The following is a 25,107-nucleotide window of genomic DNA, read 5'->3' as shown; positions in this document are numbered from 1 at the left end:
AGATTTCCTTTGTTTCCTTTTTTCCAGGAAGAGTACTTCACCCTGTATTCTGTTATCAAAATTGGAAAAGCAAAATTTTCTTTTCTTTTTTTTTTTATTTCAGGGCATTATGAGGGTACAAACATTATGGTTACACTTTATGTCTTTGCCTCACCCAAGCGAGGGTTAAAGGTATGCCCTTCCCCCCTACAATGCTCCCTGTGTCCTTTAGTTGCCAGTTTACGGCCCCCCTTCCCCCTAATACCTGGAGAGTATTACTGCCATATGATCACCCTAGTGTTGGTCAGTTAGTACCAATTTGATGGCGGGTACAAGTGGAGACCATTCTTCCTATCTTGTGGTGCCTCACTTTGGATAATGGGCTTAAGTTTAATCTAGGAAAGTATAAAAGGTTCTAGATCACTGTCGTTTTCTTGTTGGGCACATTGAAATATTCTAGTAAGTAGAAAGATTGAAAGAGACCTTCATTTCTGATGTTCTCATTGCCTAGATTCAAAATAAACAAAAAAATGAGTTTGAAAGAAAAATACTTTAGAAACTTCAATGATTATATGTTGCATTAATAAAAATGATTAGAAAGCAAGTTGTTGCTTTTACTTGTAAAGTAATACGTCATTTTGCATCAAACTCTGCCCTTAGTGTGCTCAAAGGTAAAGGTTCTTGCAAGTTGATCAGGTTCTACACAAATTGATCCAAATCTTTTCTTCATGGACTTGGCTGAGAACCTATTTTCTTTCTCTGTACTCCGGTCTCCTCTCTTCTTTTCCTCTTTCCACCGTTGGCCCTAAAGATGATGAACCACTGTTTCGTTGTTTGGTCCCACTGGTCACACACATTGCTAATGTAGTCAATGACCTCATAAAATGAATAAATCCAAAAATGAAAATGGATGTGCCTATTTAAAAGAGGTCAAGCAGCAAGTGGAAATCAAGCGGGAATTGCAAGCAGATGGTGATTGCATTTCAACGAGGCTAGTATTCCCAAACTACAGGGCTGTCAACGCAATTACTAGAATGTTGTTTTTAAAGAAAAGACATTTATAAGGAATTATTAATGTAAAGCTCATTTAAAATTATAAAGCACTTTATATAGCTAATTGTTTTAAATAAAAAGCAGATTTATTTTAAAATTTAAGTGATGATAGATCGACCAATGGATTTCTAGGATCATTTGATTTTAAGGGGTGTATGTATTAATAATAAATGTTTGTTACTTCTCTATGTGCCAGGGCTGTGTTAGTTTCACACACCTATTTGCATGTAGTCCTAATAACACAGAGGCAACATAAGTAGATTGAAACCAACTTCCAGATGAAGATACAGAGGTTCAGAGAAGATAAACTAATTTCCAAGGTTACAGTTACACAGTTGGTTAGGTCATCATTCAAGTCTAGTTGCCATGAGATTATATCACCTCTCTCAAGTATTAGCTACATAGAGTAGGATAAGAAAGTTTATAGAGATTAATTGTATGTAGTGGATATGGTAAAGGCTCATGCTCAGTTGATTGGATCCAGACTTTAAAAGACATATGCCAAGTAATACTAGGGAAAAGAAAAATATGAACCTTCGAGGACTATCTGTTGAAGCTTGAAGACTGCTCAGAGACTGCGGTGTTCACTGAGGGGTTCTGGTTGGAGTGCAAAAGCTACCAGGCTCAGGCCAAGGCTTTTAGAAAAATGTTATCCCTGAACAGCTTTGTAGAGAAAGAAACCTAAACTTAGTGATAATAATGATGTTACTGACAATAATAACAAGAACCTATACTGGTTAGTATTTCTTTGCTCACCTGTTTGTTCATTCATTTATTTGTCCATTAATTTGCCAAGGCTTTATCCAGAGCTTACTCTATGCTGAAACGGTTACAATACTCGGGGATGGAATGGGGGCATAGCTCAGAAGGTAAACTGAGAATCCTAGTGTTGTAGTAGGGGTAGGGACACAGGTCTGTGCAGGGAGCTATGGTGACACAGAAAGTGGGTATCTACTTGGACTTGGGTTCCTTTTGATTGAGCTGAGACCTGAAAGAACAGTAGGAGCTGGCTAGAAAAGTGAGGGATGGAGGCAAGAAGGGTCTACTAAGTAATAAGACAAGGGAGAAACAAATCTAAACAAATACGCACCCCACAAAATATGAGTATAAGGCACATCCACGTAACCAGGGAACTAACTCCAAGAGGTTGAGTCGAATGGAACATCAGGCTAGAAATGTATCTGAAGGCCATGCTGAGTCCCTCTATTTTATCTTGTGAACAATGGAAACAAATGTTAAGCTGAGGAGAAAACTGGTAAGATAATGGGTTTAAGAAGATAACTGAGGCTTCAGTGCAGAAACTGGTTACTTACTAGAGCCTTGAAAGACAGAGGAGGACGTAGGTGTTGTCGTGATGGAGTCAGGGATGATGCGGAAGAGTAAAGAGATACCCCCCTATAGATACATGAAGAAGTATATTTATGTATTTTATAAAGCACCACATTTTATTGCAAAATAAATTGTCTGGGGCCCAGAATGAAAATATTATTTTATTTCCTTCCCCCAAATGGTGCATCTTGTGTTGTTTGTTGAACAGAATAGAGTGGATCATTGCACGGCACCTTCCTTCCCACCGCAATGAAAATTAGATTTTTTTCTCCCCCTGTTTCTGCTTCTGGAAAGAGATTATTTTTCCCATGTGGCCCAGAGGGAACTGTCCCTGCTTGAATAGACCAAGTGACCCTGGCCTCTGGAGAGGCAGGATCTTTGACCTTGAGGCTGGTGCAGCCTTCAAATGACTGCCAAGGTGCTGCTAGCCTCCCCTGGAGGAAGATTCTGCAGGATCTAGGAAAGATGAGGAGGTATTTTTAACAGGTTCCGAAATATGTATCAGTGCAGAAACTGAGTGTTTAGAAACCATTGCAAAGAAGATTAAACTTGAGCCATTAGGCTAACAATAACCAGCATTTCATTGAGGACTTTAATACAGGACAAGCATTGTGTTCAACATTTTACAGAGACTTTCTCATTTTATTCTGACAACTTTTGAAGTGCTGTATCAGTCTGGATCCAAGCAGGAAATACTTAGGATGCTCAAGTTAGGTAATTTGAGGAGAGATGAATCAAAGCACTGTTAGTAATTGTGTGTTTGAGATGTAGGGAAACCAAAAAACACAGTGCAGTATCCCTGGACTGGAAACAGGCAGGTGCTCTCATCACCAGGAGGCTTAAAAGAGCAAGGACAGGAAGCAGTAACTGAAACTACATGCGGAGAGGAGAGGGCAGAGAGGGCCACGCGATGGGAGCCGAGACTGGGGTAGGAGGATGCAGATGCCTGCACTGACCTTGCAAAAGAGCCAGAGCCAGTGGGATCAATACCGCATCAGCCATGTTCTCCAGAGAAACAACCAACAGGAGATCTCTCTCTATATATCATATACAGATATAGATATATAGAAAGAAATTGTAAGATTTATTTAAAAGATTTACACACACACATACGTAGATTTATTTTAAAGAATTGGTTCATGTGATTGCGGAAGCTAACTAGTCTGAAATGCGTAGGGCAGATCAGCAGGCTGGAAACTCAAACAGGAGTTGATACTATAATCTTGAGGCTGTAATTTGTAGATCAGTCTTGCAGGCTAGAATCTTAGCCTTAATTTCTTCAATATAGTCTTGAGGCAGAATTCTTTCTTCTCCAAGAAGCCTCAGTTTGGGCTTTTAAAACCTTCAACTGATAGGAGGAGGTCCACCCACATTATCAAGGTTAATCTCCTTTACTTAACGTCAGCTGATACTATATTTAATTATATCTACAAAATGCCTTCACAGCAACATCTAGACTAATGTAGACCAAACAGCTGGCACCATAGCCAAATTGATGCATAAAATTTAATCATCACAAGTACCCAGACATTTCTTTCCTTCCTTCCTCTGTTTGGTCTCTCACTAGGGCTTCCTACTAGCCAAGCCCAACCCATAAACCAGAGGTTAAGGGACTCTGTTGACATAGTCTGGAAAGGGTGGGCTCTCTAGGATATACAATGGCCCTGCTGTTTCCTCTCTGCCACCACAAATATGCAGATAGGAAATATTTTTTAAAATTTTACTTGGCATTTATAAATCATCTTTGCAGAACTTTTTCTCATAATTTTCTTATTGTCACTTTTTTAACTTAATTTTCCCAACTGGTATAGTTAATAGCTCTATTTTGCAAGCATGTAGATTAAATGGGAAGATTAGGTAATGCAAAATAAAAAGCTAGGGAGTGGTAGATTTAAGATTCCTGATCCCATGTCTTCAAGCATCAATTTGCCAAGTTCTTCAAACTTCGTTGTGCACGTTAATCTAGGTTATCAGTAAAATCCATATAAATGGCTTAGCACCACCCGAGTACGTTTGGAATAGGTGGTATGGGGTGTTTCCTCACAATCAGAAGTTTTAATTCTCCATTTCAATAATGTTTCTTATTAATGGACTTACCTAAGAAGAAAATGTGAAATAGGTCTTGAGATGTAGATAGATTCAGATAATCAATCCATTATGTTTCACTACAATAAAATGTTATGAACATGTGTCCAGAAATACCAAATAAGGATTTTTTTAAACAAAGTCATTCTCTTTATTAGTAGGATTATCTGTACCTGCTATTTCAGACTCTAGTTTGTTTTTCCTGACAGTGTTTCAATCTAATGCCAAACAGCAGTATATTTGCTAGCAGAAAGAAACTCTTAACACCCAAGCTCTGTGGCTTGTATCTGAATAAGGATGTTAATTGCTCCAAGATTTTACATTTCTTTGTTTGTTTTGTTTTATTTGAAAGACAAGCTGTTCTGACTTGTTTCCCTCTTTGAAACTTCCTTATTAGCTCATCAACTTTATTTTGCACAAATTGAGAGTAGCATTTGCTGCTATGTAATTTCTTGATTTCTTCTTGGCACAGTAAGGGCAGAATGGGATAAACGTTTTAGATACTGATTTCTAGGGTATAAAGCAATTATTTCCTGACCACCTTTAGATCTGAAGTCACCACAGTTGCTCCGTAAAGGACTTTACAATAAATATTTTAGACTTTGTGGGTCATATGGCCTTGTTTCAACTACTGTATTCTGTCATTGTAGCACATAAGGAGCCATAGACAATAGAGAGAAAAATGTGCATGTCTTTGTTCCAATAAAACTTCATTTATGAGCCCTGGCATTTGAATTTCCTATAATTAGTTCTCTTTTGCTTTAGCCATCTAAAAACATGAAAATTATTCTTCCTGCATAGGCTGTACTAAAACAAGTGGTGGGCTGAATTTGGTCCCGGGCTGTAGTTTACTGAACTCTGCTTTAGGGAAATCCCAAAAGGACACTTGCTAACTGAAGATGCATCACACATGTATTGCATGGGTTTTGAAGGAGGAGATTAGAGAGATAGCAACTGACATTTATTGTGCATTTATTCTGTTGAATGTTTTATGAGTTTCTTCAGTTAGTCCTCCCAGATGATGGGGGATACCAAAATGTCTCCGTCCCTTCCAGTTAATCTGTGTGGTTTCACTGCAAATCTGAGAATGCCACTTAAGAAACTATTGAGAGAGTTTGTGGGCAGCATCTTAATCTGCTTTGTGCAACACAGCAGAATCGAATTTTGCCTTTTACTCCTGAAGACTTTTTGGGATCTGGAGGCATCTTGGTCATGACTTTTATTTCTTAAGGAATGCGGAAGTTTAGGCCAATGTAAATAGCTGTAAGAAAGTTTCGGCTCTATTTTCAAGTATTTGAAAAAACAAAACCCTAACATAGTGGTTCTCCACCTCAGCTACACAATAGTATTAACCGGTCTTCAAAATTCCTAATGTCAAAGCCACAGGCCAAAACAAATCAAAATCTTTAGAGGTGGGATTCAAGCATGAGTATTTTTTAAAACTCCCTAGGATAATCAAATGTATAGGCAAGGTTGAGAATTGCTGTTCTAAAACAAGGTGGTCTGTTCAAAAGTACAGAATTATAGCCGGTAAATACATATGGATTGTAGGAGGTATAGCAGGTTGTTTGTTTGTGTGTATATGTATACACATACACATGTATATATATATATATATATATATATATATATACACACACACATACATATAAAGACGCTTAAAGATCCAAGGATTTCTATGTTTTCCAATGCAAAACAAGTTCACCTGTTTTTCTGACACTTTATTAAAAAAAACTTACAAATTGTCCACATAGCTATGAATCATCCCCCCCAGGGATTTTTGCTAAACACAGGGTGCTGCATGTGAAAAATCAAGGAACATAAAAGGGACTTTCAATTAAAAATATATTTATGTTGTATATGTCAGTCTGTTCATCTGTCTATCTAAAAAATATGGATACAAGATAACAAGGGAAGGGGAGTCTGAGATTTGATTTGTGTATGACCCCATATTATCAAACTTTGAAATATAAAATGTGTCAGTAAAATAGATCTGAAGGTGAAAATTTAGCTTTGATTCAATGCTATTGGGTTTGGTCAGAAGCTCAGGAATGGTGTGGTCAGACCTGTGCTTGAGAAGGGACATTATTGACTTAAGGAGAATGGATTCAAGGTGAGTGAGGGTAAAGTCAAAGCAGCAGTTAGGACCGAATTATAAGCGTGCATATAAGAGCAGATGAGGGATAAATTGGGAACCTCCAATAGGAACGAAGCACATTCAGTGAGACTTGGTGACTTACTGAACGTGAAAGATGGGATAGAATTTTCCAGCCCCCTTGAAAATATTCCAATTTGAAATTTCGAGGCATATGGTTAAATTCTGTAATTGATACCACAGTAGACTCTCTAGGCTGTAGTTTTGTTGACAGCAGTTAAATATCTAAATACTGATAGACCAAAGGAAAGTGTTTTTTTTAGTAATTCAGCCTGGTCATAAATGAGTCAGAGTTAGTGCTCTAACTTACTTTGGAAAATGTTTGGACTGTACGAATTATTTCAGCAGATTTTTTTTTCCAGAAAAAGATTCATTTAGTTAGCTGCAAGTTACAGGGAAATTCACATGAATGCCAAGAATCAGTCTAGAGCAGTGGTCCCCAACATTTTTGGCACTAGGGACAGGTTTCTTGGAAGACAATTTTTCCGTGGACTAGCAGTGTGGGGGATGGTTTCAGAATGATTTAAGCATGTTACCTTTATTGTGCAGTCAAACCTCTCTGCTAACGATTATCTGTATCTGCAGCCACTCCCCGGTGTAGCATCAACGTCTCAGCTCCACGGCAGATCATCAGACTTTAGATTCTCATAAGGAGGTTGCAACCTAGATCCCTCGCACGTGCAGTTCAAAGTAGGGTTCATGTTCCTATGAGAATCTAACGCCGCTGCTGAACTGACAAGAGGCAGAACTCAGGAAGTGATGATGCAAGCGATGGGAGCAGCTGTAAATACAGATGAAGCTTCACTCTCTTGCCCGCCGTTCACCTCCTGCTGTACAGCCCTGTTCCTAACAGGCCGTAGACTGGTACCAGTCTGCAGCCCAGGTGTTGGGGACCACAGGTCTACAGGACAGCGAATAATTTCTTGTGCTCTGAAAAGCTCATTTTAAGTATCAAATATCCTTAATATTTAAGATATAATCCTTGACAAAAGATGTACATTGATTCATCTTGCTGTTATTATTAACATTATTATTGTTTTGTAAGCAATTTTTAAATATTTTTCAATATCTGGTTGGAAAAACAATGTAGGCTCATTTTTTAAAATTGTGAAAATACACAAGTTACGATTAAAAAAGAAATCACTTAGTAAAAAAATGCAGCTAGGAACTGTCAAAATTTTTTGTATTTTCCCATTTATTCTTTTTGTCTTTGTATGTGTATAGACACATAAAATTTGGAATCAATTATAGCTTCTTAGTGGTAATTTGTAATTGTTGTGTCTTATATTTCCGTCTTATGAAGTGTTCCACCAGCTGAAATTTCCAGGACAACATTGGATGATAATTGCCCCCATTGTCAATTCCTTTTCTGAAAACAACAATCTCTAGTTTTCAATATTTGGCATGACCAGATGAATGTCAGCATAAGTTTATGGATAATTGTTCATCCATAAAGTTAAAGTGTCATGTATTCCTTCCAGATTTTGAATTTTTTTTATTACTTTCCATTTTCTAAGTCAGTGGCTCCAATGTATGTTTCTTAGACCAGTATCACTTAAGACTTGTGAAGAATGAGAATGCCTGAGACTCACCCCAGACCTACCAAGTTAGAAACTTTAAGAGTGGGGCCCACCTTCTGTAGTTTACCAGACCCTGTCAATGATTCAGATGTCCACTAAAGTTTGAGAACCACTGTTTTAATTCCTTGTGAAGGGTTTTTATTTTGTTTTGATTTTTAATTTCCTTCTTCTTGCTTTGCTACAGGTTTCTGTTGTTAAAATTGTTGCCATTTATTAACTTTTTTACTGAGAGTCTATTCTTTAATTTTTAGATTTAAAAAAAAATATATATATATATACATATACATATATATATGAAGTTATACTTTATCCCCAGTCCTTTAATAAGCCTCCTTTTTTACATTGATACATAACAATTGTACACATTTGTGAGGTTTCAGTGTGATGTTTCCATATGGGTATCATTACGTCATGATCAAATCAGGGGATTTAGCATATCCATCACCTCATATATTTATCACTTCTTTGTAGTGAGACCATTCAAATTTTTCTATTCTAGCTATTTTGAAATATACAACATTGTTAACCATTGATATCCTACTGTGCATTAGAACACCAGAACCTATTCCTTCCAATCTGTGATTTTGTATTAAGATTTTTTATGAAGACCTAATTTGTGCACAATAAAATGCGCAGATCCTAAGTGCAGTTTGATGAGTTTTGGCAATTGAACACTTCCACAGAACTACCACTCAACTTAATAGTTAGAACATTTCCATGACCAGCACACCTCACAGCAGTCAGCCTCACCCTCTTCCAGCTTCTGTGCCACAAAGTCCGGATCCTATCACCATAGATTAGTTTTGCCTGTTCTACTGCCTTCTAGTGGATCAGGTGCTTTTTTTCATCACAGGTGTTTGAGATTCTTCTTCGTTGTTCTGTGACTCAGTTGCTCGTTCCTTTTTACTGATGAGTAATATTTCACTTTGTTAATATACTGGGATTTGGTTCTCCATTTTTCAATGGATAAACATTTATGTTAATTATTTGGGATCTTATGAAGAAGCCTGTGATAAACATTTTTGGAGAATTTTTTTTTTTTTGGTGGATTTATGTATTGATTTCTCTCTGATAAGAACCAAGACGTTGGTTCTTAAAGGGAAAATGGTTAAAAGTAAAATGAGTGTTTATAAGAAAGGCAAAACAATCTTCCAAAGGCAATGTCCCCTTTTATACTCACACCAGCAATGTATCAGAGTTCTGTTTGCTTCCCATGCTTACTCATGTTTGGTATTGTGGATTTTTTTTTTTTTAATTTTAGCAATTTAGCAATAACTTGTAAAATTTTATTTATTTTAAACATTGATTTACAGTAATAAATGAGTTTAAAACTCTGAATTTGTTTCTGGATTTTGTTTTGTTTTATTTTGATATTAATGTACCCAAATAGTTGTAGTCTTATATTTATGTATATATTTTTGTTTTATTTTACTGAAATCGGTGGTGATAACTCATATTTATGTACATGATTTTTGGAGCGGGAGCCAATTCGTTTGCTCACAAACTTGTGAGTAAGAAATTCAGAGAAGGCACAGTGGAGTGGGCTTGTCTCTGCTCCACATGACAGGAGTTGGGGTAGCTTGAATAGCTGGGGCTAGATTGTACGGATCGACAGTGGTCATGAGTCCAGATCTTGGGTTTAACATTGTTTGGTTCTCTGGAATCTCCGCCACTAGCTTCTTTATATGGTTGCTTTGGGCTTCTCAAAGCAAAGTAGTCTTACTGTACTTAAAATTCTGGCTTTCTCCAAGAGGCAAAATCGGAAACTGACAAGTATTCTTAAGCTTTAAGCATGGAACTGACAATTTTCACTTCATCCTATTGGCTAAGGCAGGTCTCATGCTTAACCCAGAATCAAGGAGAGAGGACGCCACAAGGACATAAATACAGCAGGGCATGGTCCATTGGAGTCTACCAATGTAACTGATTACCAAAGTCTACATTATCAATACAAAGTTAATAACAGCAGAATTAAAAATAGGTTCAAAAAATATCAGTGAACACAAACAGAAAGTAAGAAGAAATGGCATTATTACTAGCAGACAAAATAGATTTAAAGAAAAAATATTAAATGGGACAGTGTCATTTTATGTTGATAATCAATTTATAACTTTAAAAAACCCTAGTAGTCTTTAAACTGTATATGCCAAATAACATAACGACCCCATATAAATCAAAAGGTGTTAACAGCTTCAGGAGAAATAGTCTAAAAACACAAATATGGAACGTCTGTTTATCTAGGACAAAAGAAGCATTAATGACTCCATTAATAAAGTTGATATAATAAAAATATGTGGAGAATGATGTACCCTCCTACTTTAGCACATCTTGAACAAAGAAGTATATACTAACTACAAAAAAGAATTCAGATACTCTCTTCAGGCCCTCTGATACACAGTAAGGTTTTACGATGCTAAGTGTCGCAAAATGGAGTCACTTACGATGAATGATTCAGCCCACAGGGAAACTGATGACCCTTCAAAGTGATAAGCATGTGTGTGGTATACTGAGGTGATAAGATAACACCTGCTGTGGCCAGACACCTGCAAGACCTGACAAGAAAGTGAAGCCAGAAAGCGGCTGAGATGAAGACCATGGATGCTCCCGTGGAGGGCCATAGAAACAGCAAAGAAACTGACCATGGCCGACATGGCTGCGGAAGTCATGCCCATGAGAATTCTGAGGGCTCCTCTTGTGCAGCAGTGGGCCACCCTCCCCCTCCGCCGGCTGGTCAGAGTTTTCAGGGAAATCCTGACCTGCCTGGTACGTCAGTCAGCGAGGGGTCCCCCTCGCTCTTGTTACTGCTTGTGTGTGTTGAATATATTGGCATGATTGTTGGTGTGAGCGTGTGAAACCCTCCCAATAAACTGAATTTGAAAGCATTTAACTGGCCATTGAGTCATTGCAAAACCACCCGGTCAGAGTTAGCACAACTAGGCTGGTTCGAACCTGACACACTGCCATCTCACTGTGCATCCGGGTTCTGTTAGCATCTCCCTCATTTTAAGGTGGACAGTTTATTTGCACCAACTCCAGTCAAAGTTCTGATTTAATTGCACTCTTTCTTCTGTTATGAAGAAATCGTTATTGTCCTTACTGCCTAGCAAGTTTACCACGAAGAAAAACATTCATTCCTAAATATCTGTAGGCTTCTTCTTGCCAGAAGCACTGCAAAATAAACTACAAAGCCCAAAGGGTAGTACTTCATGGCGTGATATATTTACACCCAGTCCGGCATGCCCCCTGCCTACTCACGGTTTCCCATGATAGGGCTGCATTACTGAAAAGTCTACTCTCCAAAGAAATGCAGGGAGAGGGGTGGTAATTGAGTATGTGGGAAAGATAAATGGCCCTGGATAATCAAGAGGCAGAACTCTTGCAAGTGGGGATGGACTGTAAGATTTCTGATAGGAAATGTCTACTTTTGATTAAGAGTGGGTACTAAATGACAATGTATGATATTAATAGTTTCCTTTCTTCCTGCCTAGACCCACTGCTTTGCCTCCAGGCCTCCCTGTGTTTAGGTATTGAAATCATCTGTTTTGGTTTCTGTCTCCTCCTGGTGTATAGGCTCTTTGAGGCAGAGAGAGTAATTTATCCATAGTTCTCCACTTGATATATAGGATGGAGTGCCTGGTATATTGGAGGCAAATATTGAATATACATGTGCCATACTCCCATCTCCCCACCAAGAAATAGAACAAATCAAACAGAGCTCTACATCATATTACAGTAGAATAGGATCATTGAAAAGAAGTTTAATAAAAGCCAAAGATATGAATGGACCTGTTTTATTTATTTATTTATTTATTTATTTATTTATTATTCATTCATTATATAGGATTCACTTGTTGCCCAGGCTGGAGTGCAGTGACACAATCATAACTCACTATAGCCTTGAATTCCTGGGGTCAAGGGTTTCTTCTGCCTCAGCCTCCCAAGTATCTAGGACTACAGGCACATATCACCATACCCAGTTAAGTTTTTAAAAATTTTTTGTAGAGATGGGGGTCTCACTACATTGCCAAGGCTGGTCTCAAACTCCTGACCTCAAGTGATCCTCCCACCTCAGCCTCCCAAAGTGCTGGGATTACAGGCATGAGCTATTGAGCCTAACCAGGCTTGGTTTAATTCTCTGCTGTTACTGTCTTAAAGTTTTTAATACACTTTTAATAAGAAACCCCACATTTTCATTTTGTAGTTGGTCCCACAAATTATGAAGCTGGTTGTGGTAGAAAGGTGGGGTAGGATGTAGAAGAATTGATTCCACTTTCCTTCATCTTCAGTAGCATGACTACCCCTTTTAATTTTAAATATTATATATGTGTATGTGTGTGTTTGGGTGTGTATCCCTTCAAGGCAATTCGTGCTGCTCCTATGAAACTAAGAGTTGAGAGATAAAAAGCCTCCAAATTTCCCAAAACTTCAACACTCTGGAGCTTGTATTAACATTTTAAATACACTCATCATGTCTATTTTCTATGCACTTTTTCTAAAAGTTAAAATGATTTCTATATACACACATACATGCAAACACTTTTCAATTCTTTTTCTTTGGCCTTTTATCATAATTATATACTTTTATAACATCATACGTAAATGACTAAAGAATAATCCAATCGTATGGGTATATTCCTTTTTACTTTCTCATTCACAATTTTTCATTACTTTTTTTATTATTGTTATTTTTCTATTCCAGTTCTTAAGCTTGTTTTGGAAGCATCTGAGACTTAGAGAAACAAGAAAATAGTGAAAATTGGACTTTCTTACAGAGTTAAGATACATTTTTTTTCTACATGCTAAATGTAATATTCATAAAGTAGCAAATAATCTACTATTTATTAGACATTTGTCCAATATAAATTATTTGATTGTTTTTCAAATGACATTGCTATCTGTGTCACTCTAAGTGGCATTCTCAAACCAGGTCTCCATAGGATCATGTGAGTTCCAAACCCACTTTTAACAGAATCATGTAGGAAATTGCTTTAGTAACTATTTTATCATGTTTTTTTTGAGGCCTGTATTTTGTTTTCCTTCAAGGCTCTCAGGAGACAAGGGTAGATTTATACATAGAAATAGTATGACAACTGCCTATTCACTGAAAGAAATACATTATGTTTACTACAGCTTTATCATATAGCCTTTGTAACATTTCACATGTTCTCCATTAGAGGATGAAGTAACTTTTTGTTTTAAGATATGGAATGCCAATCAAAGTCCAACAAGTTTTTTAAGAATTTGGTCCCCTTGCCTTAAAGTTTTCATCTTATATGTCATTGATCATTCTCAGGATATCACACTAAAATAATCTCTGGCTGTTAGCATGGAAACATAGCCTGAATGTACATCAGAAAAATGGGAATAGTCCAATAGGACTATTTGGAGACACTGAAGAATTAAACATTTTTCTGGGTAAATAAAAGAAGATGACTTTTGTAGAAATTGTTGTTATATTTTCAGTATTGCACTATCATACCAATTGCACGTAAGTCATTTCAAAAGGCACTGAGTTTGCATAGAGTTTTCTTTAAAATAAAGTGGACGATTCAATTGGCAAAGTGTGCATTGGCTATCTTTCAAAGAGAAATAGGTATTCTGCAGGGTGGTTATTGGTTATTTCCAACCTTATCAATATGCTAAACAATTTAAAGAAAGATTAGTTGAGCTCTTGCTATGTGCCAAGAGCTATCCTACATTCTTTGCATTCATTATTTCATTCAATTCTAACGACTTTTCTGAGGAGTAGATAGTACTTTCACCTTAGTTTTAGAAATGAGGAATTCAGATTCAAAACATAAAAGACCTTGCTCAAGTTCATATAGCTATTAAATTGTAGAACTGGATTTGAGTCCTCATAATCTGAAACCACAGTTCCTTTTCTAAATGACTATGCTGAGGTTTGCTTAACCTTTACCAACCTCCCCTACTTGTACATTATTCAAACCAGGGCATTGACATTTGCCAAATACTCAGAAGTAGACTATAGACCTTATTTAGATTTCACCCATTTGTACATGCATTCACTTGTGTGTATGTGTGTAGTTCTATGAAATTTTATAACATATTTAGATTTGTGTAAATACCACTTCAATCTACTCCATGTTTTACTTCTGAAGAGAGTCATAGCTTATACCTAGGAACAAATTTAGTTATGTACAACCCAGGCATGGAAATAAAACAGAAAGCTTGCAAGGCTGGAGTCAGCCTAGTCATGGCTGAATAGGCTTGATCTCTTTGTATTCACAAAGAGGGGAAACTACAGAGATTAACAGAACATAGCTCTTTGAAAAGGAATGGAGTCTCAGAAAAATCACAGTCAGGTGCCAAATCTAAGGAGACAGAAGTGAGATTCCCAAGGGGGCTCAAATACAAAGGGCAATAATTTGCAAAATATGGTTGGTAGTGAATCTGCAAGAGTCTTAAGCTATTGTCAAAAATGGAAGTGAAATTTGTACCACTTTTCTAGTTACTGTGCATAATGAATGTGAATGGGTAGGACAAGCTTAAAAGAATATAAAGTTATAATGGACAATTTAGATTTCAAATTTATTACACAGATGATAGAAAATGTGTTCCAAAACCTGGTACAAGAAAAACGACATCATTTCTTTGTTACAGAGTTTAATCTGTATATTCACACAGAGCTGTATGATGAGAGCATTGCCACCTGTTTCTGCCAAGGTGCTGCCAGGCCCCGCTTCTATCTGTTAAACAAAGGTCAAAGAGGGTGAGTTGAAGAATAGTGGGTTGGAAATGATCATAAACTCTCAGGAAAAAAAAGTTTTGAATCTGTATGCATTGCAGGGCTGAACATTTGTTGGAATTATCCAGCCATTTTAGATGAAAAATAAATAAATACATAACATAACATGAAAATCCACAAACCTGTCCATATGTATTGGCAGGAAAAAAGAATTCACAAACCCATCAGACATTTGTGTATGTGTGTGTGTGTGTGTGTGTGTGTGTGTGTGTGTGTGTGTGTGCTGTCTGCATTGGAAATACTTTCCCTGCATCCTTCTTTTTTTAGTACCCAGCTTTATTTAATTAAAAATTAATATGTTTATTTAATGTCCAATTTTCAAACATAGTTTATAGTCCTTACAGGGAAGTTTTTCTAAGACGTGCATCTTGTGTTAGTTATATTATTCACTTTTTATTATTGGGGCATGCTGAATTGACATGATGGATACTCAATAAATTTAGGTTAAATTGAACAAGAATGGCATTTATTGAGTACTTAATGAGTGTCATAACTGTGCTAAATATTTCAAGTATTTATTCCTATCAACAGTGATTAAGAAGGCATTTTACAGAGGAAGAAGCTAAGTCACATGGAGGCAGATGAACATGATAAGACCCCTCAGCTATTCGATTAGAGATGTAGGGTTTTTATCTGAAGTCTCTGAAGTGGAACAGAATATACCACCCCAACATATGCTCTTTTGGCATAAGGATTACTTTGAGCTAGAGGCAAATGAGAATCAACAGATACAAAAGGCCTTCTAAGAAATAAGAACTGCCAGAAATCTTTTTTCCCCTTGAGAAGTTTTGCAGCCATGAAGATTGAAAGTTGGCACTGAGATGGGTCTACAAACAAACAGTATCAAAATAACTGTTATCTTCCATTAGCTTCCCCAATATATTTCCTGATCACTTTTCCACAATTTTCTGTTGCCTTGTTATGTCTCTACAATTTATCATTCTTTGTTGAAAAGTATAGAAGCTCTCAGGTCTATCTGGTCTTTTGGGTCTTCACTTTTCTAGGAAGGCTTCTGCATACATAGATAATAATGAACTTTTTCTCCTGTTAATCTGTCTTTTGTTAGTCTAATTTGCAGGGTCACAATCAATGAACCTAAGAAGATAGATGAAAATGTTTTTTTTTTTTTCCTTCCCTACAGTTCCATCACGTCTACTTTTTCCCAATCACTGAAAGAACCATTTTGTGATCTAATTGAATTGATTGTTTTCATTTAATGAGACCTGAACCATGGAGGAAAAGACTACTTTTTTAAAATGGATTAAAATAATTACTCTAAAGTAACAAGTCTTTTTAATGAAAAAATCCCTAAATATATGGATTCAAAGAATGATTTGGAATTTAGGATTTGGAATTTTGCAATCAGAAGAGCAAACATTTGATTCTGTGGGAGGCAGGTTAACAGAAGAAAGTTGCTGTTTAGTAGAAAGAGTCACAAAACTACTTAGAAAGTAAGAATCATCTTTCTACTGACAGAGCAAAGCAGAACAAAGGGAACTACTGCAAAGACATCCTTTTACCTCTATACACTGCTTTGGCTGATCTATAATTCCTCATTCTTCCCTTCCTTCTGCAACCCTCCAAAAAAAGTTCCTGTGGTCCAGCTCACCAGAGTTTGGTTTTATTGTCTCACCAGGGAAAACTAAGGAAAAGAGAAAAATAATAAAATAACATGGAAGGATTTAGAGATGAAAATAAATACAATTACAAATGGAATTGAGATAGTGGGGTAACAGAGTTTGAATCAGATGATAGTTTGTGAAAATTATTTCACATATTTGGCCTAGAAGCACAACAAACTCTAGGTCTGCCAGGCTTGTTTTGTGATCAATACATTTAAAGGAAAAAGTACAAAATGTCAGCTATTAAAATCAGGATTTTGAAGAGTAAGTAGGAATTGAAAAATGTGTCTTATGTCAAGTTAAAAACAAGATGTCAGACAATAAAATCACAGTCATGGAAGGCATCTAACAGTGTTCAAATCATGCATATATATTGACAGGGTCTTATAGAACAAAAGCAAATGTAGAACACTTACATTTGTTAAAGTAATGGCATCATTATTAGAATGTTTATTTCATTATGATTTTCATCAATGTCATAATGGAAGTTGTACAATCAATATGATGATTTTTAGCAGAACTGAAAAGTTGTTGTTTCACCCTGTGTTCTCCCAGTGAGACAATATGACAAACTTTCCTGGATTTGAAATATACACTTTGTGAATAATTACACATTTTCTTTGTTTCCAAATGATTCAGAGTTTTTTTTAATGTACAACAAGAAACAAAACAAGCATTTAGTGAATTCTCAGAATTCAATAGACATAGTTGATTAACTGAATCCATAGTCACATGGAAGAGTTATTGTAATTTTCCCCATAAGCTTAACTTGTTCCTACTGTGAAGGTTTTCCAGTTGTACTGATTAGACTTTTATAAAACCAGAAATAGTATTTAAAATGGTTTGATTTGCAGTAACCTTTAAGAAAAAGCCAACTTTGTAGAATTTATTTGTGAAATTTTTCCATTCTCTTCCACTGCTAAAACCACGGATGCCATGATTATAACAGATTGTTCCAGCAGTGGGAGCTTAGTACAAAGAAAGGTCACAGCCTAGGTGAAGGAAGACATCACGTCTTCTATTAGCTGAAGATATTGGACAAGCATTTAATATTGTCTCTGGGCAACTTTAAAATCAGTAAAATATATCTGCTTTCTTAACAACTCTGGATTGTGTTAAGAACCAAATGAAGCAAAATATGTGGAATGGATTTCTAATTTTCAGAAGCTGATGAAGAGATTATTGTTATTATAATCAGCCAATAGTGATTTGCAATGACTGTATTATTCAAGTATGTTGTCCTCTTGCATTTTTTTATTTTCTGAATAAATTTTGTCACTGGGAAATTAATTAACATTTGAAAAATGTCCCATAACACTTAGAGAAAACATCAGCTGCACTTCATTATTGTGTTTAGCATAGATCATGTGCCTCATACTCTCACACAATATGGAATAAAATATTGTACATGTTGCATGACCACATATTTATGGTTTATTTCAAAGTTGGTGAATTAAAAAAATAGATATTGATCTAAGATTTCAGGTATTCCAAGACAAACATTCTGTTCTATTCTATACTATTCTGTTCTATTCTATTCTATTTTTACTATAAATATTTTGGCACTTTATAAAAGGAGTAGGGTGTTAATAACATGACCTGGAAAATTCTATAAGATCATTTCTAATCAAAAGACCCAAGCATATGATTTTTTTTAAAAAAATAATAAAACTACCTCATTTAATAATGATGAAGTACATCCTCTTTGTTTTTTATTAGACTCTATAAAACAACTTTCCCTGGGCAAGGAAGAGAAAAGAAAGAAAGAAAGAGAGAGAGAGAGGGAGGGAGGGAGGGAGGAAGGGAGGGAAAGAAAGAAAGAAAAGAAGAAAGGAAGAAAGAAAGGGAGGGCAGACATAAGAGAAAGAGGGAGAGAAGGAGAGCTGAGGGGAGGAAGGGAGGGAGGACAGAGAAATAAAGAAAGAAAAAGAAGACAGGGAAGGATGGGGGAAGGGAGAAACGAAGAAAAGAAGGAAGGAAGGGGAGGAGGAGAAAGAATTCTCTCATTAGCATATCATAGCAAAGAATTCTTATGCTATAGAAAATACCCAATTTGGCAGTTTCCATAGTGTTACAAATAAATAGAAGTATCATCATGCAGAGCATGTGGGAGAAAAAATATTTTGTAAGAGTTTTTTTAACAACAAAAGAAATTTTTAGTGCAGGCTTTGAAATAAACTTAAAAGAGAAACTTATACTTATCAGAAAATTGTAAGAATCCTGAAAAAAAGTGTCCAACCTTGATGCAACTCACATGAGACTTGGTTGTTTGGGAATGAAATAAAAGAATCAGTAAAACAGAAGAACAGAAACTCGGACAAGACCAAACTCATTCTCCCTAGGGTCACCAAATTCTATTCTAGGTGTGCTAGGACAATGTCATATTTTACCATTTTTAGCAGAGATTGAAATTCTAGCTGAATTGGGTGGGGACTAATTTAGAAATCATTGAGAAAGATTTCCAAATTTTCCAGTTTCCAATGGGAGGAGGACTTAGGACTCTGGTTTTCACAACAGAGTTTTTCAAACATTCTTCTAATTTGAAATATCTTGTGATTTTACTCTAAAAGGTGACTGGTCTAATGGGTCCCAAGCATAGATCATAATGGTATGTCTTGAGCATTGAATAGTCCAGATAAAGTAGAACTACCACTTTCTAGTTCTATGAAGTGTAGGAAGCATTTAAGTTTTGTAATTCTGAAATGTTTGTGCTAATACCTACCTTGCCCACTCATTTGTTCATCTATTCATCCAATATTTACTCAGCACCTGCTGTGTTTTAGGCATTGTGGATGCAGCAATGAAAAAAAAAATGTTTTTCTTCCATATTTTGGATGGACCCTTAGGATAATTTTCCAGAAAATGAGCTATTAAGTAACATAAATATTTTAAAAGATTTGTTATCTATGAACATTAACTTTCAAATGGCTGTTAACTCCTTTAGACTATTTTAGATGTATTTTTAATGAATGGTAATACAACCTTTTTGAAGATCATCATTAGAATCTCTGTCAGTGCATGTATGATACATTTAGCTGAGTTTTAATATTAAAACATTGAGCAAATTTCTTTGGAATGTTATGTGGTGTTAATCCTCATCATCACTCACACTTAGGATTTATTTTGTGCCTCTATCTTTATCTGGTTTATCTTGTTCAATCTTTAGAATAATCCTAGGAGAGATAATTTTCCTATTATTTTCACTATTTTTCAGATGATGAAATATCAGTTTAGAGAGACTAAATTTCATGTTACACATCTAGAAAATGGTAGAGAATGGAATCTATGCTGCCAAATTCCACAGCTGATAATTTTTTTTAAAAAAGAACTATTCTATTTATTTATGCATTTATTGAGTTTTAAATATTGGATTCTTTTATAGTATGTTTGTTCTCTGTAAAGTGGGCTATATCCAGTGGTATGCTGATAAACTGGCTCTCTAAAAACACCAATAAAAAGTACCAAATTATAATATTTGCTGATTTCTGTTGTTTAGATACTTCCATTATGGACAATTTCAAGCTATCTATATGATATTACTAAATGTGGAGTTGATAAGAAATGCACACAATCATCTGCTACAAGCTGGTGGTATAGTCAGCTCCAGCATACTGTTGGCTATTCTGGTTATCAGGTATTGTATTTCAGTTCCCTCCTAATAATACCAGAATTGACCCCTATGAACATTTCTCCTTTATCATCTGGCTCCATGTTAGGCTTTGTGCATAGCAGGCACTTGAGTGGTATAGTACCAGAAGACCAGAGCAAGAGATGTGGGCTTCTCTCACTGGTTCCAATATGCTTTCTTCTAACATGGGAGCCAGTACATTGATAAACAAAAGGTTAAGAGCCATGATAGAAAGTTCCTCTGACACGAACCAGCTCTGGCCCATTCCCTGGTGCATTTCTTTGCTAATGGCAGCCCTCATGCTCTTGTGACAACTTTACACTCTTCAAGAAGAACTTCATCTCTGCCTTGGATGGAGGTTAGGAAGTTGTCTTCTAAATTCTTTGTTCTTTTCCTATTTCTTGTTCACTGTTTTTCAGCCCACACATATTTGCTGCTTTCTGCATTTGTAATTTCTGGACCTCTTAGGGTCTTCTCAAAGAAATCTCTTTAGTACTTAACTGTCTATTAAATTCATCATGACATCCCACCGTTTAAATTACTGATGTGGTTTCTATCTCCTTTTTGGATGCTGATCGAATATGAACTTAATAAAATAACCAAACAAACAAACAAAAAGCAAAATGCAAATCTCTCAGCTTTGACCAAAATTGCCCCAGCATCATATCTGAGGTCTAAATGAAGCTATTCTTGGTGTTATGCATCATTCTCCAAAGAAAGGCTAATGTGTTCACTGTAAAATTAATAATAAAATAGCAATAATGACAATAACAATGGTAATAATACATAGTGTTTATAATATGTGAGGAATGTGCCAAGATCTTTCCTATGAAATAAATCATCCTAAAACTTCTCCTTAAAATGCGTAATCATTTTAAAGATAAAGAAACTAAGGCCAAGGGACATGCAGCTAACATATAGCAGACCAGTGGCTCTAGAGTTTGTTCTCTTCATAATTGCAATGTACTGTTTCAGCAAAAGTTGTTTTTCACTACAATTATTAAGATCTTAATTCTGAGGAAGTACATATGAATAATAAATTTCATTCCATTATGGTTTGTTCCAAACTTATTTTATTCCCTTATTTTAGGAGTTCAGAATCTTCTGGAATTAAAAAAAAAATGTAGATAGTTTCTCAGTTTTTTAGTCACTTGTTCCACTTGAAGAAATGACTTGGAAACTAGGAAACTTGCTTCATTTGGCAAATGCTAGAATTTTCCCAGCTTACGCTAAGAATAAAAGAGCTGCCAAATCCATTAATTACCCTTAATATTCAATTCTTAAATATAATGAATTCCATCTTCATACATATCTGAGAAAATTAAGTTGGAAATTTAATATATTGCCTTTTTCTGGGTTTCAATGAATGCCTCAGTGTGAAAGCATAATTCAGCTTGAAATCCTCGGCTGACTCACATTTATTCTCCCAGGCCCTGGATCAGCTGTCAGCCGTGTTCATGCCCTCTGCCCCACCACTTTCGTACCGAAACCTAAAGGTGCGACTCCAATGGCACAATATAGGTACAGCATGATCCTGCTTTAGACCATGGCAGTACCAGTTGTGCTTATAAAACATGTCTTCTACTCCACCACATTTCCTGTCCTTTTTGAAGTTAAATTAAGCGAGGGCATGTGACTATTTATGGCAACTAGACTGTAGACAGAAATGATGTTTACTGTTTTCAAGGTGAAGCACTGATAAACCACTGGTCTTTTTTCGTGCTGTGTGATCAAAGAATGTGCTGATGGTTTTCTCAACCTTGATACAACTGACATTTTGAACCAGGTAATTCTGAATCGAGGTTGGACGTAGGGGTTGTCCCGTGCATTGCAGGATGCTTAGCAGTATCTCTGGACTATACCAACTGGACTCCAGTATCATTCTCTCCAGTTGTGACAACAAAAGGTATATTCTGACATTGCCAAATGTCCTCTGGGGGAGGAAATTGTCCTGATTTTCAGTCCAGAGATCCATTAAGCTATAAGATGGTGGAAATTCCATCAGCCTGGATCTCTGGGAGATAAAATGGAGCTGAGCCCCTTAGTCATCTATACTGTATAACACAAGGGAAATTAAAACACACTTTCCCCAGCGCACATACACACCAAGAAATATAAGAAAAAGGAAAAACAGAACAAAAAATATTTACGTTAAGCTGATGAGACTTAGGAGTTGTTACTGCTGTAAAGTCTATTCTGATTAATAAATACGTGCAGTTTTATATGCAGTTTTCCCTGACAAACTTATTTACATATATGAGGGCTGTCTGGAAAATATCCAGCCATGTAACCATTCTTGTTATATTAACAATGGCTGGATATTTTCTTGACAACCCCTGTGTATCTTCAATTACCCTATGATGAGTGGCTTTCTTATATTTTATGCCCAATCTCTTCTCTAGCATTCTTGAACTTTATCCACCTTGACATTACCCATTAGTGATAATAAAAGCACCACCAACCTATATACTTTTCCCCATCTAATCCTTGTCTTTTCATGTAAGCAAATTTGGAAAACTAGGAGTCATCCTTGTCACCTCTCTTTGCCTCACCTAGCAATAAGTCCCATAGATTTTACCTCTTAAGTATCCCAAACATTCATCTTCTCCTCTACACCTGTGACTACCATTCTAGCACAAGCTATCATTATATCTGGTCTGAATCTGTTCAATGGCATCGTAACTCCCAGAATTCATTCCTGCATCATGTGATTTAGTTTCTATACAGAAGATCGAACAATCTTTTAAAAAATGCATATCCATCCTCACCATTTCAATGAATATAACCCTTTAAATATTTTTTTAATTTTTTTTTTCTTAATCTAAAGACCACAATCCTTAACACGAGCTATTATTTGGATAGTTCTCATCCTTTTTTTTCCTATAGAACCCTAACATCTACCTTTAGGACTTCTTTTGTATCCCAGAACTTGCCATGCATTTTGTCACTTTATGCCCTTGTTCAGGAATTTCCATTGCAGGAAGACCCTTACCCCAACGCATGTTGACTCTCTAACCCCTATACATTCCTCAGATTTCAGCCTAAGGGTCACCTTTTCGGGGGAGTCTTCTTTGAAATTTTCAAGCCATCAGATTATACCACGACTTCTCTTAGTACTAGATCATTTTCCATTTTCTTTGAAAGTAATTATCCCTGTGTGATTATTTATTAACACCTGTTTCATCACTACATCATAAACTCCATGAGGAGGGGAGCACATCTCATCAGACATTTCTTTGATTTCCCAACACATAGTGTAGTGCCTAGATTACTGTAGACTGTAAGTAAATATTTTTTGAATGAATGAAAGAAAGAAGAAAGGAAGGAAGTTAATTAAGGGGACAAGCAACATTTGTGTTTCTGTAAAGTAATTAAAAACTGAGATTTCAACCCATGTTTTCTTATTTTGCCTGCAGGAAGGAGTAAAATCTTAAGCAATAAAGGGATACTGGTCACAAAATATAGTATGTTTAGTTGATGTTGGCTACCAAGGTAAATGTTACAGAAATTATGAAAAAGCGTTGATACAAAATTTTGAAGAACTTTATACTAATACATAATAAATTATAATTCTAAGTTTATATTTTTTGTTATTCAAAATACTTCTATTTTTGTCAACCCATATTTCTCTTGGGTTTTCAGTTTTATTTGTGGGTGTCTATGTGTGTGTTTTGTTGTGTGCATATCACCGTTGGTATAAGCAATATATCCATGCTGAGTATATCTAACACTAGCAAGGCACTTAATACCAAATTAATTTCCTGTCAAAGCCACTGCATCTGTGTTTCGAGTACTAAAATTCTAAATTTAGTGGAAAATATAAGTGTGCTTTCTTATTATCACTGCATTAGTATTTCTAGGGCAAACAAGAATAACAACTAAAGTGGTTATTAGGAAAATGGCATTTCAGTGTGAATTTATGCTTACCAAATATGTGCCTTATTCAGATGGCATTTATGTGATCAGCTCTATTTTGGGTACAAGCATTTCAAGATATGAATTTTCCCTTCAAACACAAATAGACAGCAATAGCTTCCACTTAGAATCAGTCCTTTTGTCTCCAACTAGACTATGAATTTCTTAGGGTTTAATATTCAAGCATTTTTAAGAAATATACTGTCTTTGTAAGGATGTTTATCTTAAATATGTATGAATGAACATGTTTTTGGTTAACCCTATTGGTCTCACAGGGCTTCCCAAGATCCTTTCTAACCACCCCTCGCTACTCAGAAGGCATGCCCTTCACCTAACCATCCCGCCTAATGAGCTAAGGTCTCCAATGCTCTCTTTTTAATGATGCCCTCTGTTTTCAGCCCAATATGTAATTTATGTATTGATTTCAAGTAAGACTTTCACCAGGGCTGATAACAAGGGTACTTGAAAGTACATTCTTCTCTTAACTCTGCAACTAGTAATTTTGATCTTTTTATTAAAGATTAAGACATTTTCAAATGATTTGGAAATGTGAGGTGAAACATATATATAAATACAGGCATCTGAATGCTTACATTTTTCAGCAGTTCCTTTTTTATTAAGTAGTCTATTTTCTTTTGATTCTGTATTATCATTGCAGAAGCCAGAATGGTACCTTGGGAAATAATGAGTTTCTCATTCTGTTTGTATCTTGCAATTTTTTAATGCTTTCCCTCTGCTTCATCAGATTTAGCTACTACTGTGTTTTGTTGAAGAAGATAGCCACCTTGAGCGCCTCTTGCTAAACACATATACCCAGAGTTGAAAGGGTATTGATTTTAAAGCAACTCCATTAAATCAGTTTGCAAGTTAATCGCGAATTTGGATATCTCCTGGTAAACAGGTACTATTCTTCCTTGTTTAAAAAAGTCAACTACATACACCATGAATATGTACAATTATCATATCAATTTAAAAAATTTTTAAAAATCAATCTT

This window comes from Propithecus coquereli, unplaced genomic scaffold (assembly GCF_000956105.1).
Source record: "Propithecus coquereli isolate 6110/MARCELLA unplaced genomic scaffold, Pcoq_1.0 Scaffold67, whole genome shotgun sequence".
Taxonomy (NCBI): domain Eukaryota; kingdom Metazoa; phylum Chordata; class Mammalia; order Primates; family Indriidae; genus Propithecus; species Propithecus coquereli.
This window is presented reverse-complemented; position numbering follows the sequence as displayed.